Consider the following 18,939-nt stretch of genomic DNA (forward strand, 5'->3'; position numbering starts at 1 on the left):
TAAAAAAAAGATTCCTCTCTTCAGTCTTTCCGCTCGCAAATTCCGCCATGTAAATAGTGAATCCGCCATAGTGCTGTCACATGTCTGTCTGTTTATTTGAGGTGTGTTCGATATCGGCTGCGGCCGGATGCAACTGATTGGCGAGCGTAGCCGCGTGCAGGCGGGGAGGAGCTGCAAACGGAGACGTGAAGTCTGACACTTTCTGCTTCCCGCAGTGACGCTCGTGCTGTGTTTGCATAATTTATCAGCTGAAGTGAAATAAATGCAATATTTGGCAATACACAGATGTTTCAGAGACTATTATTGTCATGTTATACTTTATGTAGGCTACTGCTTAATACAGCGTGTGTTTGTACAAGAATAAAGTTCAACATATAAGCCTACACTATCAATGAAGTGGGGTCTACGTTTTTCATCAGTTTAATTTTGATAAACATGACAATATAACATCGAGACTAAATGAAAGGAGGTTTTACTGTTATAGAAAACAGATTTGTGCGCATTAGTGGAGCTGGAAGGTTTTAGAATAAACACGAAAAACACGTGATCGCTGTCATGCGGTGAATCTGGCCAATCGTGGAACAGCTGTGTCGTCATCAGAGTCCGTGCAGCCTCGTGCAGCCGCTCTGGAGAAACCTTTTTTCTAAGTGAGGTCAAATACGAGCGTGGTCATAGATATATCGATCGTAGATTCCTCATTCTATTGATCCGTGCAGGCGCTAATGAGGCATCTACGTATGCATCTATGACCACGCTCGTATTTGACCTCACTTAGCGGAAGTAATGGCGGAGCTCAGACATTATCACGTTCGTCTGATAAGAGGTAAAATAATAGCATAAATACTGCTCCGTTTCTCGCAGAAACTGATCGTTTCGCTAAATAAGACCCTTATTCATCGTCTGGTATCGTTTAAAGCCCTCTGAAGCTGCACTGAAATTGTCATTTGGACCTTGAACTGTTTGGAGCCCATTAAAGTCCATTATATGGAGAAATATCCTGGAATATTTTCATCAAAAACCTTAATTTCTTTTTGACTACAGAAAGAAAGACATGGACATCTTGGATGACATGGGGGTGAGTAAATTATCAGCAAAAGTTTATTTAAAAGTGAACTAATCCTTTAAGATCTGTTGTCAAAACATTGATTCATTGTTACTTTTTATGTGGGACTAAAACATAGAAAACAGCAATCTGGACATTCTGCAAAATGACTCTTTTTGTGTCCGATAGAAGACAGAAAGTGTGAGTAAATGACAGAATTTTAGGGTGAACTATCCCTTTAAATGTTCCTGTCTTTACACACTCACTTGCAATGACTTTCATGAGTGTTTGACAACATAATTAGTCATCACTGGAGTAGTTAAACCTCAGGCTTTGTGAAGCGCACTTCGACACGGGTGAAGCAGACTTGCTGTAAGCTAGACAGACATGTCATTAGAGTGGCCTTTGTGTTTGTCCGGGTCCTGAGTGCTAGGATATATATATATATATATACATATATATATATATATATATATATATATATATATATATATATATATATATATATATATATATATATATATATATATATATATATATATATATATATATATATATATATATATATATATATATATATATATATATATATATATATATATATATAAAATCCTGGCATTAAGCAGAGACATTGATGTTTCAATTTTAAGTCACATGCTCATAATATGTTCTTATTTGACAGCTTCAAAAAGGTTGTTTTGAAAACCTGGATATAAAATAACTTAAACACAAATTTCAGGATCAGACCCTTCTCACATTATTTTACTACATTTAATTTAGTTAGTCCTTCTTCTTTTACAGATTTAACCATAGACTGTAAAAAAAGATGGATGACGCACCTTCACTATCTTCCATTGATGTAAGTGAAGCCGCCAGTGTCCAAATAGGGCACTGACATATTGGGTCTCGAGTAGGCCTGTCGCAATTGGTCGATACAATCGACTGCGTCGACGCTGATAATTAGTCAACCTCAATATTTTTAATCGACTGTTTAAGTTGGGTACGATATGAACTTGTATTAGTACCGGTACTTTAAAAATGACAGCAGTCTAATAAGAGCAGTATTTCTTAATTTGCGTCGATGTGTGACAGCAGGAGTGAGGATGTGCGTGTGAGCTCTGCTTCCACCGTTCACTAAACAATGGAAGCAGAACAGTCAAATATATACGCGCTGCTCAGGAAAAAGAAAGCAACAGAAAAGCAGCCGTGCACACACCTTTCACTCAGACAGATTGCGACGTCTGTTTCACGGATTATTGGGTTTGATAGGTAAAAAATATATACAAATGCACGTCCTGGTGAGTATTCAGGTAAACACAGTCAGATATGTCTTTATTGAACGTAAAACGTTACAGAGTTGAGTGAGAAATCAGATGTGTTACAATGAATTTGGTCCGACTCCGGGCAGGTCTTAAAGGGCCGGACCATCAAACAACAAAAAAAATAGAAAATCACCCCATGCTTGACTGAAAAACTTTAATATATTTATTAAGAATCAGTGTATAGTTAATTTACAGAGTAACTATGCAGACTATGCATTTTTGTTTTTACATTTGATTATTTAATTTCTTTATTTAATGCTACGGTTAATTAGAGCTACTGTAGCTGAAAATAAAGCACTGTTTTTGTCATGTTGTTTGTAATTTACATTTTGGCTTATTTAAAAAAAACCCGGATAAAATTAAATTAAATATCTATATTGTAATTATAAAATTATATTTAAAAAATATTAAATTACTCGTATCATGAAATAAGATTTTGGTCATCCCAACCTGTTCAGAATAGTGTTAGTGTTAATATGATTGATAATAATGTGATTGTTGCAAACATCTTGAGTCATAATTTGGGGATGGTGACAACACTATATTCTATATAAACAAATTTGTACCTTTTTACATTTTTACTCTTTTAGTTTTACATTTTGTCAAGGGCTTGTTTACATTTATATTTTTTTTATAGTACACTACTGAATGTCAAAGTTGCATTCAGTTAAATAAAGGAGCCAGAGAAACACTAACGTTAAAGAGTTAAGGGTCAAGAGCCCAACTAAAGCAAACACTGATCTCCAGCACGGTGACTTCAAATTAAACTTTTATTTTCATTAAAACAGAAATGACAGAAATACAGTCAGTCTGGTTAGTAATGCGTGAAGCTGGTAATGCTGTTTGTGGAGTTGTTTAATCCTCATCTGCTGAGATCTTCAGAGATTTAATGTCTTATTTTATCTTCAGTTGATTTCATCTAAGGCTGTGGCTGAAGTCAGTTGTAGTTCTTGTGTTTCTCTTTCCTTCAGTGATTCTGCTCATTATCATCAAGTGTTCATCATTAATGCTCAATCATCACTCAATTATCTAATTAACTTTAACACTGCTTCAATGGTACTTTAACCCAGTAGTGAGCACACACATGAACACTAGGAAGTGTTAATTTAACATGGGCGTTTTTCTGTGTGCTATTACATAAATCTTACCTGTTTCATTCACATATAACTGGCATATATGAATCACATTCAGTTTATCAATACAATTACATAAATCTTACCTGTTTCATTCACATATAACTGGCATATATGAATCACATTCAGTTTATCAATACAATTACATAAATCTTACCTGTTACATTTACGTATGACTTACATATATGAATCACATTGAGTTTATTAATTTGTTTATGTTAAAATTATGTAATCCAAATGCATGGAAAATTTATATGCAATTCAAATACCCGAGGTGTGTAACAGTGTAAGTATATTTTTTCTGCACAAAAATAATTGAATCTTTGATGACTGAATAAGTGGAATTTACATGTATCCAACAAGATGGCAATGCCAGAATGATGAAGTGATGTTCCCTTTCGTTCAGTCACTACGACGTAACGTTAGTGACTAACGAATGGGGGTTTCGCTTAGAAGCCTATCAACTTCGAGTTTTGAGAAAACGCCCAATGGCGTGCCAATGCCATGGGGCATGCGGAATTTGCATACGTAGCTCCGCCTCACTGCGTGAGTATATAAGGAAGTACGAGGCAATATCGCATTATGTTTCTGCTTTCGGAGCCAAGAGTACCTACCTCTTCACTCCTACAGCCTTCTGAGACTCTGTCAGCTTCTTCGAGACGAGCAGCTTTCCAGTCGGTGTTGGTGTGACGGCGCGTTCCAGTGATCGCATACTTCCTGCCTGCTGATCTGTGCAGTGGTCCGCCTGACAGCTGGTGTGTGTTTCCCTGGGCGCTTCGGCATCGACTGCAAGGTTTTCCTCTCACAAAAAGAGCTTGCGCGTGGCACGTCTTTTTCAAGACGGCTCGCCCGTGCACTTCCGGGTGCGATCGATTTTCCGCTGCTGTCTGAGGACGCATTCACTGCTCGAGCGTGTTTGGGCTTCAGCGCGCACGGGCAGTGTTTGCGGATGTGTCACGTTTCCATTGCGGGGGCGTGACCATCGCGATGTCACGGTCGAGACTCAATGATCTCCGTGAGGAGAGAGAGTCCCCTCTGCCACACCCCAATCTACCGTCCCCGAGTGAGATGGTACTTTGGCTGGTGGCCAGGGTGACCTGAGGGCGGTGCTGTGGTATTAAGAACCCCGACGTTCATTCCTCGGGCCACACCCCCCTCTCATACATCGCTTCCGCGAGTGTTGGATTGAATCTACGGCCCGTCTCTGACGCCCCGTTCGTTCAGTTCACGCTCCGTATAGCAGTGAGATGTCGATCGCCGCATCCCAAGGTGGGCTGGAGTCCTTTGGGGATGACGATTAGGTTGTGCTCCGCCTCCGGGTGTGTCAGCACTGCCTGATCTGACCTAAAGTTGACAGCCATGTTATCTCGGGCAGCCGCGAGTCTCGCGCTGGTGTGGAACTCCGCCCAGCCGCGGGTGCTCGTGGTTGCGCGATTGGTTTTTGGGGGCGGCACCCGACAGCTGTTGGGCCCCGCCCCCAATGCCTTTCGCTCCCGGGGTGCATGAGGAGATCACGCGGTCCCGGAAGTCCCCGTGCTTCTCGCGACCGTTTGGTGGCCTCCTCCGCCTTCTCTGCCCTTGATGGGGCCGCGGCCTAGGGTACACTGGGGCCCCCTCCCCCCCCACTGTTGAACTCTCTGTTGCGCACTACGATGTCCACAGAGGGCTTTGACGTGGCGTGGTGTGGCTGTCCTAAGCACCCCCCCCAAAGCCTGTGGGCTCGTCTACTTCGGTGGCGTGGTCCCGCAGTGCTACGGGCAGGCCGCCGCCCCTTTGCACATGCACAAGGGTGGAGCCGACCCAGGGCTCTTCATTGAGCTGCGTGCCGCAACTGACCCCGCCCCCGGGCGGTGAAGGTGGCCACACGCTCCCTGGGTCGGGCGATGTCCACAGCTGTGGTCCGGGAGAACACCAGGCCTTACCTGGTGATGTGGAGGACGTTGAGCGGGCCCGCCTCCTCAACTCACCCATATCCCAGGCTGGCCTCTTCGGCGGCGCGGCTGAGAACTGCGCCCAACAGTTCTCGGCCGCCCCAGAGCAGACTGAGGCTGCAACACGTACTGCCCCGGCGGCCAGCTGCTGCACCAGCCGCCGGCCCAGTCGCCTCAGTCCGCTCGCCGCCGAGGGCGCCCTCCCTCTTCCCGCCCGGCCCCAGCAGCAGCCTTCACCTGGGCCGCGCCGTGGAGGTGGTTGAGGATGTCGCCCAGTCCGCTCCCCAGACTGGTTAAACGCCAGGATGGAGGTGGACAACTCAGAGATGGGTTCCAGTTCTTCCCAGGGGATGGTAGCAGGGCCTCTCCTTCCCCCGGTGGAGGGCCGGGGGAAAATCCTTCCGCTGCTGGCCCCCGGGCTAGCAGCGCTTGGGAAGAACTCATGTTCCTGTCTCTGAGCACCCAGAGACCGGTGATGACAGTGCGCGCCACCCTCGGGTCTCGCCACTCGCATCCCTCTCTGTCGCCAGCCCCCTGGCAGAGCAGACCCCAGTGGAACGCGAGTCCTTCCCTGGTCTCCTCTGTCAGGGCGCAGCCGTTAACCGTGCTCCGACCCGGGGACGCCCAACAGCCTCCCCTGTCCGCGCCGGTAACGCTGCCTCGCTGCCCCACCCAGGGTACGTCTGTCGTCCGGATGACCCCGTTGGTGCAGTCTCTGGAAGCCTGGCTTCAGCTTCCGGGGCTGTCCCGCTGGGCTGCCCGGACCATCAGGCTCGGCTACGGGATTCAGTTCGCGCAGGCTCCTCCCCGTTACAGGGGAGTCCGCTATACCATGACCGGGGCCCATGCCCCCGTCATGCGTGCGGAGATTGCCACTCTACTGGCGAAGGGTGCGATCGAGCCTGTCCCTCCAGCCGAAATGAGGTCGGGGTTCTACAGCCCCTACTTCATTGTACCCAAGAAAACCGGTGGGTTACGGCCAATCCTGGACCTTCGCATCTTGAACCGATCCCTTCACCGGCTTCCGTTCGAGATGTTGACTGCGAAACGCCTTTTCGAATGCGTTCGTCCGTACGATTGGTTTGCAGCGATTGACCTGAAGGACGCCTACTTCCATGTCTCCATCCTTCCTCGACACAGACCGTTCCTACGGTTTTGCTTTCGAGGGGCGGGCATACCAGTACGCAGTTCTCCCATTCGGGTTATCTCTGTCCCCTCGCGTCTTCACGAAGATCGCCGAGGCAGCCCTTGCGCCCCTTTGGCAGCACGGGGTCCGCATCCTGAACTACCTCGACGACTGGCTCATACTAGGCCACTCTCGAGAGCAGGTTTGCGGACACAGAGATCTGGTTCTCCACCACTTAACCCGTCTGGGCCTTCGGGTCAACTGGGAGAAGAGCAAACTTTGCCCCGTGCAGAGGATCTCTTTTCTCGGTATGGAGATCGACTCGGTCGCCATGTACGCGCAGCTTTCGAGCGAGCGTGCGCAGTCTCTGCTGACTTGCCTCCGACAAATCGAGAGCAAGAATGCGGTTCCACTGAAACTTTTTCAGAGGCTCCTGGGGCATATGGCATCTGCAGCCGCGGTAACGCCGCTCGGATTGCTTCATATGAGACCGCTTCAGCACTGGCTTCGCGATCGAGTCCCGAGATGGGCATGGCAGTCTGGCACGCTCCGGGTCCAAGTGACTCGGGCCTGCTTACAGACACTCACCCCGTGGTCGAACCTCAGCTTTCTACGGGCTGGTGTGCCCTTAGAACGAGTTTCCAGGCATGTTGTCGTATCGACGGATGCCTCTGCCACGGGCTGGGGTGCCATGTGCAATGGACAAGCAGCCGCGGGCTCCTGGACAGGACCCCAGCGTCTCCTGCATGTCAATTGCCTCGAGTTGCTGGCAGTACGGTTCGCCCTGCACCGCTTCCGAGCGTTGCTGAAGGGTCAACATGTGCTCGTCCGGACAGACAACACGGCCGTAGTAGCGTACATCAACCACCAGGGCGGTCTACGCTCCCGCCGCATGTCTCAACTCGCCCGCTATCTCGTCTTATGGAGTCAGAAGCGCCTGAGGTCCCTTCGTGCTGTCCATATTCCGGGAGTCCTGAACCACGCAGCCGACGAGCTCTCGCGGTTTCAGCCTCTCCCGGGAGAATGGAGACTCCATCCCCGGACGGTTCAGCTGATTTGGGAACAGTTCGGCGACGCACAGGTAGACCTGTTTGCCTCCCACGACTCTTCCCACTGCAGCCTGTATTATTCCCTGACCGAGGGCACGCTCGGCACGGATGCACTGGCGCACAGCTGGCCGCGGGGCCTACGCAAATATGCGTTTCCCCCAGTGAGCCTACTCGCACAGCTTCTGTGCAAGATCAGGGAGGACAAGGAGCAGGTCCTTTTGGTCGCCCCGTACTGGCACGGCCGGACCTGGTTCCCCGAACTCATTCTCCTTGCGACAGCCCCTCCCTGGCCTATTCCTCTGAGACCGGACCTCCTTACTCAGAGACGGGGCACCCATTGGCACCCGCGTCCCGACCTTTGGAACCTCCACGTGTGGCTCCTAGACGGGACCCGGCAGGTTTGAGTGGCCTACCACCTACGGTGGTCGCCACCATCACTTCCGCTAGGGCAGAGTCCACTCGGCATGCCTATGCGTTGAAGTGGAACCTCTTCGTCACCTGGTGCTCTTCCCGCCAAGAAGACCCCTGGAAATGTCCGATCGGGTCCGTGCTTCAGTTTCTCCAAGAGGGGCTGGTGCGAAGGCTGTCTCCCTCCACCCTCAAGGTATATGTGGCCGCAATATCTGCCCACCACGATCTCTTGGAGAACAAAAAGGTAAGTCAGCACGACCTGGTCATCAGGTTCCTGAGGGGAGCTAGGAGACTGAATCCTCCTCGCTCTCCTCTCGTACCCTCTTGGGACCTCGCAGTAGTGTTAACTGCTCTGCAGAGACCTCCCTTTGAGCCTTTGCGGTCGGTCGATATTAAGTTTCTGTCTATGAAGACGGCTCTGCTGACCGCATTGGCCTCAGTCAAGAGGGTCGGGGACCTGCAGGCATTTTCGGTTGACGAAGCGTGCCTGGAGTTCGGGCCGGCTAACTCTCACGTGATCCTGAGACCCCGGCCTGGATATGTGCCCAAGGTTCCCACCACTCCGTTCAAGGACCAGGTGGTGAACCTGCAAGCGCTGCCTTTGGAGGAGGCAGACCCAGCCTTGGCATTGCTCTGTCCAGTACGCGCTCTCCGCGCCTACGTAGACATGACGCAGTGTTTCAGGACCTCAGACCAGCTCTTTGTCTGTTATGGTGGAGAGCGGAAGGGAAGTGCTCTCTCAAAGCAAAGGCTGTCTCACTGGATAGTGGACACCATTGCTTTGGCTTACCAGCAGCAAGGCCGACCATGTCCCCTTGGTGTGAGGGCACACTCCACCCGGAGTGTGGCTTCCTCTTGGGCTCTAGCGCATGGCGCCTCGCTAGCAGACATCTGCAGAGCTGCAGGCTGGGCGACACCCAACACATTCGCCAGATTCTATAATCTCCGAGTGGAGCCAGTGTCCGACTATGTACTCGCTCCCCCGAGGGGCCGGTAAGGACCAGGTTCAGGTGTCTTCGCTTGCTCGCCACTCCACTCCACGGACTGGATACGTGCGATATTTCCTCAGGTGAGTTCCCCGAGAGCCCTGAGCTCCTCCAGCACTGTCGACGCCGACATCAGTTCAGTCTGCCCTCTCGAGCCCAGACCCTCATGTCCGGCCAGGTGCCCCATGTGCATGGTTCCCTCTGGCGACCCCCACATGTGTATTTCACCGTAAGTCTCCGCAGTGAGCGGGTTTCTTCCCTTGGCGTGTCCCCGCCACCCCTAGGGTTAAAAATCCACCTTCGGCTGGTACCCTAGAGATCTCCCATATGCAACCCTCTCCGGGTCATATGTGTCTCTTAAGTCCTCCCCACGGGTAGGCATCTTGGCATTCCCTCACTGGGATATGCTTCCCAGTGTACCTTGGTAATCCTGTGTTAAGTGGGAGTCCTTCGTCCGTACTAGTCTTACGACAGGGTACTCACACTTACGCAGGGCACTGGAAGACAGCTGAGTGGCGGGATTATATTGGGACCCCCATTCGTTAGTCACTAACGTTACGTCGTAGTGACTGAACGAAAGGGAACGTCTCGGTTACGGATGTAACCCTCGTTCCCTGAGGAGGGAACGGAGACGTAACGTCCCCTTGCCACATCAGCTGTGTTGCCTGGAACGCAGGAGTTCAGTCTTGGCTCCTCAAGCAGGTAACATAATGCGATATTGCCTCGTACTTCCTTATATACTCACGCAGTGAGGCGGAGCTACGTATGCAAATTCCGCATGCCCCATGGCATTGGCACGCCATTGGGCGTTTTCTCAAAACTCGAAGTTGATAGGCTTCTAAGCGAAACCCCCATTCGTTAGTCACTAACGTTACGTCTCCGTTCCCTCCTCAGGGAACGAGGGTTACATCCGTAACCGAGACGTTACACTCATAGTTACTGCAGGCAGAAAACAAAAGAATAGGAAGTATCATCAGAAAAACTTGAAATGGCTTAGCGATTTACTGCAGAGCAAGTACTGAAAGCAATCAAATATTAGTGCCATTGTCACTTGATGGTGGATCTGCTGAAGAAGCTATTTTGAGAATACGTTTGAGATTGTGAATATGAGCCAGATGCTGCATGTACTGGGAAATGAGCACTGACAAGGACATTGATGATGGTATAAAACATCTGCTCAAACTGAACCCTTCCAAGCTCCAAAAGGTAACAAAATATGCTTTATTTTACCCTCAGGTTGTTCCAAACCTGTTTTTGTGTTCTGCTGAACAGAAAAGAAGATATTTTGAACAATGTTTGTAACAAAGCAGATAGAGCAACCATTGACTACCATAGCATTTTTTCCCTCCTATGGTAGTCAATGGTTGCTCTATCTGCTTGATTAAACAAACATTCTTCAAAATATTTTCTTTTGTGTTCAGCAGAAAAAAGAAACTCATATAAGTTTGGAACATCTTGAGGGTGAGTAAATGATGACAGCTATTTCATTTTTGGGTGAACTATCCCTTTAAAGTTGAGTGCTGTATTTCATTTCATTACAACATAAACTTTGAACAGTCAACGACTAAATAGGTGCCATTAAAAAAACTATTAAAAGTGAGGGTTGTTTTCCCCTTTTTTGCCGAAATGTCTGCTTATTGCATTGTATTTTAATACAGACTCAAACCAGCAATTGGGTAAAACCGTCACAATATCTCATTGTATAAATCCTGAATTCACAAATTCCTTATTTTCACTCAGGCTCTGATATATCAAATGCTGAGATTAAACTGTCGGCATTGATTTTAAATGCTTTAATACACACCCAACAGCTATTCAATGTAGCAGCAACTAATTTCTCTGTCAAGCCGTTGCTGGGGGTGGCGACAGAGACTCTGGGCGCAGGATTAGCACAGTGATAGAGCAGTTATTACATCTACAAATCTACTTCCACAATTAAAGGTGCTTGAAAGAGTGTCCCAGTGTATTTGAAGACCTTTCCCACATCAGTTCCATTAATCCCTGTACATATGCAAGAGGACATTCTACAATAATGCGCATGATTAGGAGATATGTTTATTTGAGATGTTGGGAAAGAGTAATGGTACCCTTGTCAAGGACATGCAGATGCAGCATTGGATGCCAAATGAGTTTGGAACTCCTTTTTGTTTTAGGGAACACCCTCAGGCAAGAAGCATGCCATTAACATGGCAGCAATAATGAAGGTGGAGAGGAAATAATTAGACTTGTAGAATGTAAATTATGGAGCCATTAATCATTAAACTGGGTCAGTATTAGCACTCACTGAAAGTGCCAAACAAACAACGCTTTAATTATCGGCCAATTAGGTGGTTAATAATGCTTTTCAATGGAAAGATGGCCCTTGCTGCAATCAAATAATTTTTTTATTTTATTCATAAATATACTGTTCATTGTCAGCAGGTAGCTGAGGTGCCCATTACAGCAGTGTAATGCAGCTGCCTCTTTCATCACTTTTTTTTAGTCATAGTGTTTGTATTTGAACAAAAATGTTCTTTGATCTAAAATCCATATTGAAATTCATATTCAACAGTTTTAATCTATTTTACCGTGACTAAGCTTAGTTGATAGTTTGAAACTAAAAATGTGACAGACTAAACTTTAACCAAATGTATAAACATTCATTTGAATTTGTCAAGCATATAGAAAACTGCCTTGAGCTTGAGCTGGAATAATAGCATATAATGAGCGAACTTAAGGGATAGTTCACCCAAAAATGAACGTTTTGTCATCATTTACTCACCCTCAAGTTGCTCCAAACCTGTATGTTTTTTTTTATTTCTTTCTTCTGCTGAACACAAAGGAAGATATTTGGAAGAATGTTTGTAACCAAGCAGATGTCGGCAGCCATTGACTACAATAGTATTTTTTCCCCCACAAGTCAATGGCTGCCGAGATATGCTTGGTTACAAACATTCTTCCAAATATCTTCCTTTTTTTGTTCAGCAGAAAAAAGAAAAGAAAAAAGAATACACGTTTGGAACAACTTGAGCATGACTAAATAATAACAGCATTTTTATTTGTGGGTTAACTATCCCTAAGTATTATTAAGTTTAAAAAAAAAAAGTTATTAGTCTAATCCTTCATGTTTTATGGACTTTAGCATGGGCTAATATTTTATATTCATTATAATGTAAGCATGTTTGTTAATAACAGAATCTTGGTTCACACGTGCTTTTGCGTTATTGCCTATGCAAATTTAAGTTGTAATATTATGTGTACCGTAGTGTAATTAGATTTTTTTTATCAGTAATTTTACTGTCCTTTTTATTGTTTTTTTCTTATCTTATATTTTTTAATGTATTTTTTATTTTATCATGATGCATGTCTTCTTAATTGTTGACAATAAAAAAAAGGGAAGTGCACATGGTGCACATACACACAAAACTGAAAATGTTTTATGCACTTTCACAGGTAAAGTATTCCATTCTCCAATTCCCTCAAAACCACTCACACAGTCCGGAAAACCAAAGCACGTTTATTAATTCAATTTTTAATTGAATTTTTTCCACAATTTCTCTGCTTAGTTAATTTCCATGCTGTCCTCGGGGTGGATGATTGGCGTGTAATTACTAGCTGTTGGCACAGACAAGACCCAGTATGTCCTCAATCCCCCACCCTCCCCTCCCTCCCTCTATCTTTCTTTTTTATTGTGGATTCTTTTTTAAAACTCCCTGTCTGCACCTAAAACTTCTTCCCAAAGTCATCTCTCTCTCTCTCTCTCTCTCTCTCTCTCTCTCTCTCTCTCTCTCTCTCTCTCTCTCTCTCTCTCTCTCTCTCTCTCTTTCTCTCTCTCTCTCTCTCTTTCTCTCTCTCTCTCTCTCTCTCTCTCTCTCTCTCTCTCTCTCTCTCTCTCTCTCTCTCTCTCTCTCTCTCTCTCTCTTGTTCTGGCCTGTTCTCTCTCGCTCTCCCTTTCAACTCCCCCCACACTGTAACCCTATACTGTAAATTTACAGGGAATTTCTCACAGTATTGTACTGTATTTCCATAAAGCAGTAATATACTGTATCTTTTACAGCACATCTGTGAATATACAGCACTTTTCTGTATTCAGCCCGCTAAATTCATAATACAGTATCACACTGTAAAGACATTGAATTGTGGGATTGATTTCTTTCGCGCTCATTTAAGATCAGATGCAAACAGAACAGACAGCAAACTCAACTTGTCAGCGGCACTCAACTGAACAGAATCATTAATCCTGTAATCATGTTTAAACCCGTGTATATCTCTGAATATGTGAGCAGTTTTTACGTTTTTTTGTGTGCTTTGGTTGAATCAGTTCGCGTTTCAAAACATTACGTTAGTTGCCTGTGACGCAGCAGAAAATGGAGGACGTTTAACATTACATGAAGACGGAGGAAAAATGTGTCATCTGTAGAAGACGATGAGGAGTTTAGAGCTTAAGAAGATGGAAAATTGTTCGACTCAGCATTGATACGGTAAGCCAACTACGTTTTGCGTTCGCATTTTGACATTGTTTACACGAATGGTTTGATTTTGAGAACGCGATTTGTTACCGCGCAAATAATCTGTTCTCACCTCTTTACCAAGATAAGTTAATGCAATATTTCACATAATATTCAACATTTACCATGTCATTTGTGTGACCTGCTTTTGATCCCTATTTTCTTCCCTCCGTTTCAGGCTTGTATTATAAACCGAAGACGGTCCAGTGCATGTAAACAAGCAACGTAACGTTAAGTGCTTAGTAAGCAAGTTCACATCAGTGCTAGTTATAGTTTGTAAACAAAAATGCTATGGTTTAAGTTCTGTGATCGTGCTTTTGAATCATTGTCAGCATTTTGCCAGCACATGAAAATCCATAGTCATGTTCCTAATACTTCTTTCAAATGTGATATTCCATAATTTAGTTTTTCAAAAGCAAACCAACCAACGATGACGTTCGGAGCATACTCTCCAGAGGAGAAGTTAGATGGTGTTATCCTTCAAGCAGATGTAAGTAAGGATTATTCAACAAATCTCATTCATCTGTAATGTTTTATGTTTACTCATATTTGTGCTGTCCTTTTTAAAAATTGTTTCAGGAATTTGCAAATCCATCTGATGTCCAACAAACTGTACATTTGCCAGAGAGTCCACGCCTTATATTTCTTGGTATGTAAAAATTAAAGTGGTAGTTTCACCCTAAATTGAAAAGCAAGTTATCATTTACTCACCCCACTGCAATTTATTATTTTTTTATTCATTAATATTTTTTTGTTGTTTCCAGTCCAGATGTCTATTAAATGCTTCTTCATGTAAGAATTTTTAGATAAGTTAAGTATTGTCTTGTTTTCTGAAAAAAAAAAAAAAGTGAGTTTATGCTTAAAAGCATCAGAGTTCTTTTAATAGTTATGCAGAACTGTGAATAGACAACTACATAGAACATTCTTTTAATTATTCATTTATTTTATTTTTCATTTACAGGTCAATCTCTGAGCAACCAGCGCTGGATGTCAAGTTGTGTGTGAAGGAGCACAGCCCAACTTCATCACTGGCCTGGCAGCGCTGTTTGTCTCCTTCTATAACTTCAACTTGCAGTACAAGGAAGAGGCCAGCATGCACCCTTGAGTTTGTTCAGAGGTTTGTCATTAGCATATTTGCCATTAATATATTTTAGATTGAATTGTCACTAACCTCATCTTGACAGCATATGTTAAGGACTTCATTTTTTGTTCACAAACGTTTTGTACAGCTGACTACAGGGATGAACAACATGGCCCTGGTTTCACAGACAGGGCTTATTTTAAAGGGATTGTTCACCCAAAAATTTAAATCCACCCATGTTTTACTCACCCTTAAAGGGTCAGTTCACCCAAAAAAATGAAAATTCTGTCATCATTTACTTGCCCTCAAGTTGTTCCAAACCTGTATGAGTTTCTTTGTTCTTCTGAACACAAAAGAAGATATTTTGAAGAATGTTTAATCAAGCAGAGCAACCATTGACTTCCATTTTAGGGGAAAAAATACTATGGTTGTCAATGGTTGCTCTATCTGCTTGGTTACAAACATTCTTTAAAATATATTATTTTGTGTTCAGCAGAACAAAGAAACTCATACAGGTTTGGAACAACTTGAGGGCGAGTAAATAATGAAAGAGTTTTCATTTTTGGGTGAACTAACCCTTTAAGTCATCCGGTGTGTAAATGACTTTCTACTTTCAGAGAAACACAATCGGAGTTAAATTAAATAATGTCCTGCAAATCCAAGCTTTATAATGGCAGTGAATGGCTGGTTCAGAGTTGAAGTCCCAAAACAGTGCATTAATTTATTATAAAAGTGCTCCGGGGGTTAATAAATCGACATGCCTTTTGGGTCAAAGTTCACTCTTTTGGCGCAAATCAATGTTTAGGGTAGTCTGCATGATGCAAGTTATTACAGTTAATAATGTTTTAAATATGTATATTTTTCTTACACAAATGCATCAATTCATTTAGAAACCCTTTATTAACCCCCGAAGCTGTCTGGATTACTTAAATATTGGATGGATGCACTGTTTTAGGTCATCAACTTTAAACCAGCCATTCACTGCCATTATAAAGCTGGTAAGAGCCAGAACATTATTTAATATAACTTCTATTGTACTCGTCTAAAAGAAAAAAGTCATATACACATAGGATGGCTTGAGGGTGAGTAAATCATGGGCTAATTTTCATTTTTGACTGACCTATCTTTTTATGCCAGGTGTAAACCTTAGTAAAATTAGGGTATTTAAGCACCTTTTATAAAAATGTCATTTTTTTTTAATTACTGGTGTGCATCTTGAGACAAAACAATGGCACGGACATTTTAAGATATGTCAGTGCAAGTTGTGTTCAGTTAAGACCGCTCAAACACACATTTTAAATGATGTTTAACATTATCACGTAGTCTTGCAATTGAGTTAAGTTAAGTATTGAAGTCATAAGGGATTCTGGCAATGTGCTGCATTTATGGCTGCATTTCCAATGATACTTAGATGGGACCTGATTAACGACCTGATGAGGGGATGATATTGTTAAAGGGTTAGTTCACCCAAAAATGAAAATTCTGTCATTAATTACTCACCCTCATGTCGTTGGACACCCGTAAGACCTCCGTTCATATTCGGAACACAAATGAAGATATTTTAGTTGAAAGCTGATGGCTGAGAAAGGCTTCACACAGGCCTCCATTGGCATTCAGTACATTGACACTTCCAAGATCCATGAAAGGCACTTAAAACGTCGCTACAAAGTCTATCTCACCACAGTGGCTCTACAATAATCATACAATGCGACGACAATAGTTTTTGTGCGCAAAAAAAAATCAAAATAACACCTTTATCCAATTTGTTCTTGTCTTCCATGTGCGCCTCCACGACGCATGCGCGAGAATATGACGCAGATCCGGCGTTCGGACAGATGACCCAGAAGCGATTTGTTTACGAGCAGAGGAAGACGCGCGTGTCTCAGCTGTTGGATTCTACATTGATCGTGCTTTAGGTCTCGGCGTAGTGCTCAAAATGGGGCTTAAGTGTGTATTTCATCGATTCCCGAACACCGGCGCTACGTCATATTCTCGCGCATGCGTCGTGGAGGCGCACACGGAAGACAAGAACAAGTTGGATAAAGGTGTTATTTTGATTTTTTTTTGCGCACAAAAACTATTGTCGTCGCATTGTATGATTATTGTAGAGCCACTGTGGTGAGATAGACTTTGTAACGACGTTTTAAGTGCCTTTCATGGATCTTGGAAGTGTCAATGTACTGAATGCCAATGGAGGCCTGTGTGAAGCCTTTCTCAGCCATCAGCTTTCAACTAAAATATCTTCATTTGTGTTCCGAATATGAACGGAGGTCTTACGGGTGTCCAACGACATGAGGGTGAGTAATTAATGACAGAATTTTCATTTTTGGGTGAACTAACCCTTTAAGCTGTGCAGTGTAACCAGTGAATAATTTTTTTTTTTAATTGATCACAACATTCAACATTGCATCTTTTCATGTTGTTTAATTTTATCCAAACAGACTAGTCGTTAAAACAGATAGCTGGTGACTTTCTGTCTGTCTTTCTGTCTGTAACATTTAATCTATATATTTAATAATTTTTTCTTCTTCTGTTTTTTTTAGACGTTTTCTTGACATCAATCCAGAACGTGGATCAAAAACAAAGAAAGGAAAAGTAACTTCAAAGAAAACTGGCCATGTTGTGCCAAAAAAGAACATTTCAGGCAATTTTATCTTAATCTTTTTTTTTTTAATAAATGTTTTAAACCCCAAAGAATGTTGTTTTCTATTTCCTATTGTGACTACTTTTATGAAACTCTAAAGTATAATATTTCTAATTATGTATTGATGTAGAGAACAGTTTAATACTGTAAAATTATGTGATATTACAGTAGGATACAGTATTTGATAATTACAGCACAGTACTGTAAATGCTGTTTACAGTAGCTGTCCTGTAAAAATACAGTAAGTGGCTGGCAACCCAGCTGCCAGTATTTTACTGTAAATTTACAGCATAAAATTTTACAGTACAGTACTGTAAATACTGTTTACAGAAGTTGTTCTGTAAAAATACAGTAAGTGGCTGGCAACCCAGCTGCCAGTATTTTACTGTAAATTTACAGCGAAAAGTTTTACAGTGCACATATCTTCTCCATCTTCTCGTGCTGTTTAATAGTTTCTATCCTTCCTTTAGCAAAACTGCCTCACCCATTGTGAGGGTCCGCGTGGGTGTTTCCATGTAAAGCCCTCTTTATATGGCATAACAAGACTTTCCTCTTAATAATTATTTCTTTCTGCAGACCTATCAAACTGGGCATCGGCCCACATGGCGTCGCAGTTGAACTCCGTTCTTTGAGGAAACGTGTTAATAAAACAAGTGGCAGATAACAGTAATTACCACTCAATGGCTCCAGTTCTCTAGAGGGGCCATGCAGAGAGAGAGAGACTCCAGGCTTGTGTGTAAGATTGGTGGTTATTTCACCCAAAAATGTAAATTCTGTTATGATTTACTCACCTTCATTCGAAACCTTTGGTTTGGTGGGGTGCCGGGATTGGATGTATCCTCAAATAGCACTCCGAAGCAATATTAGCGATAGTGTGAATTGAGTGTTTGTTAAAACCACTGAGCTTTGGCATTAGGTTACACTTTATTTCGATGGTCCACTTTAGACATTCTAAAAGTAACTTTGCAACTACATGTCAACTAACTCTCATTAGAGTATTAGTAGACTTTAGTAGACTGTTAGACTTTTTTAATATAACTTCGATTTTATTAATCTGAAAGAATAATGTAATTTACACCTAGGATGTCCTGAGGGTGAGTAAATCATGGGCAACTAACCCTTGAAGTCTTCCATTGTAACCCGTGGTAGTTAAGTGTTTTTCAGTTACAAGATGGCGCCAGACAGTCAACAACAGCGGAGTGACATGTTAAGCATATAAGTAATACCGGTCAAGATAACTCGCAGTACCCGGATGAGCGGTGTGTTATTCACTTGGGCGGTTGTTATCTGGGAATAACATACCGCTGGAATGCACGATTGACCAATCGGCATCTAGTATTCCACAGAGCCGTGTAATAAAGACAGTAGAATACCTGTTGGGGGACCTTCAAAATAAAGTGTTAGTAAATATTAAGCAGCCATTCAACTAACAATAAGTAACTTTGCAACTACATGTCAACTAACTCTCATTAGAGTATTAGTAGCCTGTCTGATTAATATCTAACACTTTATTTTGATGGTCCCCCAACAGACATTCTACTGACTATAAGTAACTTTGCAACCACATGTCAACTTATTCTTCTAATCCGAAGCCTAACACTTAACCCTAACAGTCTACTTGCGAATTTAATTATGTCGTGTGTATGCCCTATCAAGTGGTCACGACCGCAAGTGTGGGTATTGGGACAGGCCCCAGACCGGTTTCACTGAATAAACTGATTCATTGA

General features: G+C 43.6%; 1 long non-coding RNA gene across 1 annotated transcript; it reads left to right on the forward strand.

Annotated features, from left to right (window-relative positions):
- Positions 1 to 13,673: 13,673 nt before the first annotated feature.
- On the forward strand, positions 13,674 to 17,259 carry LOC307138096. Its single transcript, XR_013817996.1, has 5 exons — positions 13,674 to 13,712; positions 13,893 to 13,977; positions 14,067 to 14,136; positions 14,449 to 14,604; positions 17,112 to 17,259. It is a non-coding gene; the product is annotated as an uncharacterized lncRNA (long non-coding RNA).
- The last annotated feature ends 1,680 nt before the right edge of the window (positions 17,260 to 18,939 follow it).

Source organism: Gobio gobio, assembly GCF_949357685.1.
Source record: "Gobio gobio genome assembly, chromosome: 15".
Taxonomy (NCBI): domain Eukaryota; kingdom Metazoa; phylum Chordata; class Actinopteri; order Cypriniformes; family Gobionidae; genus Gobio; species Gobio gobio.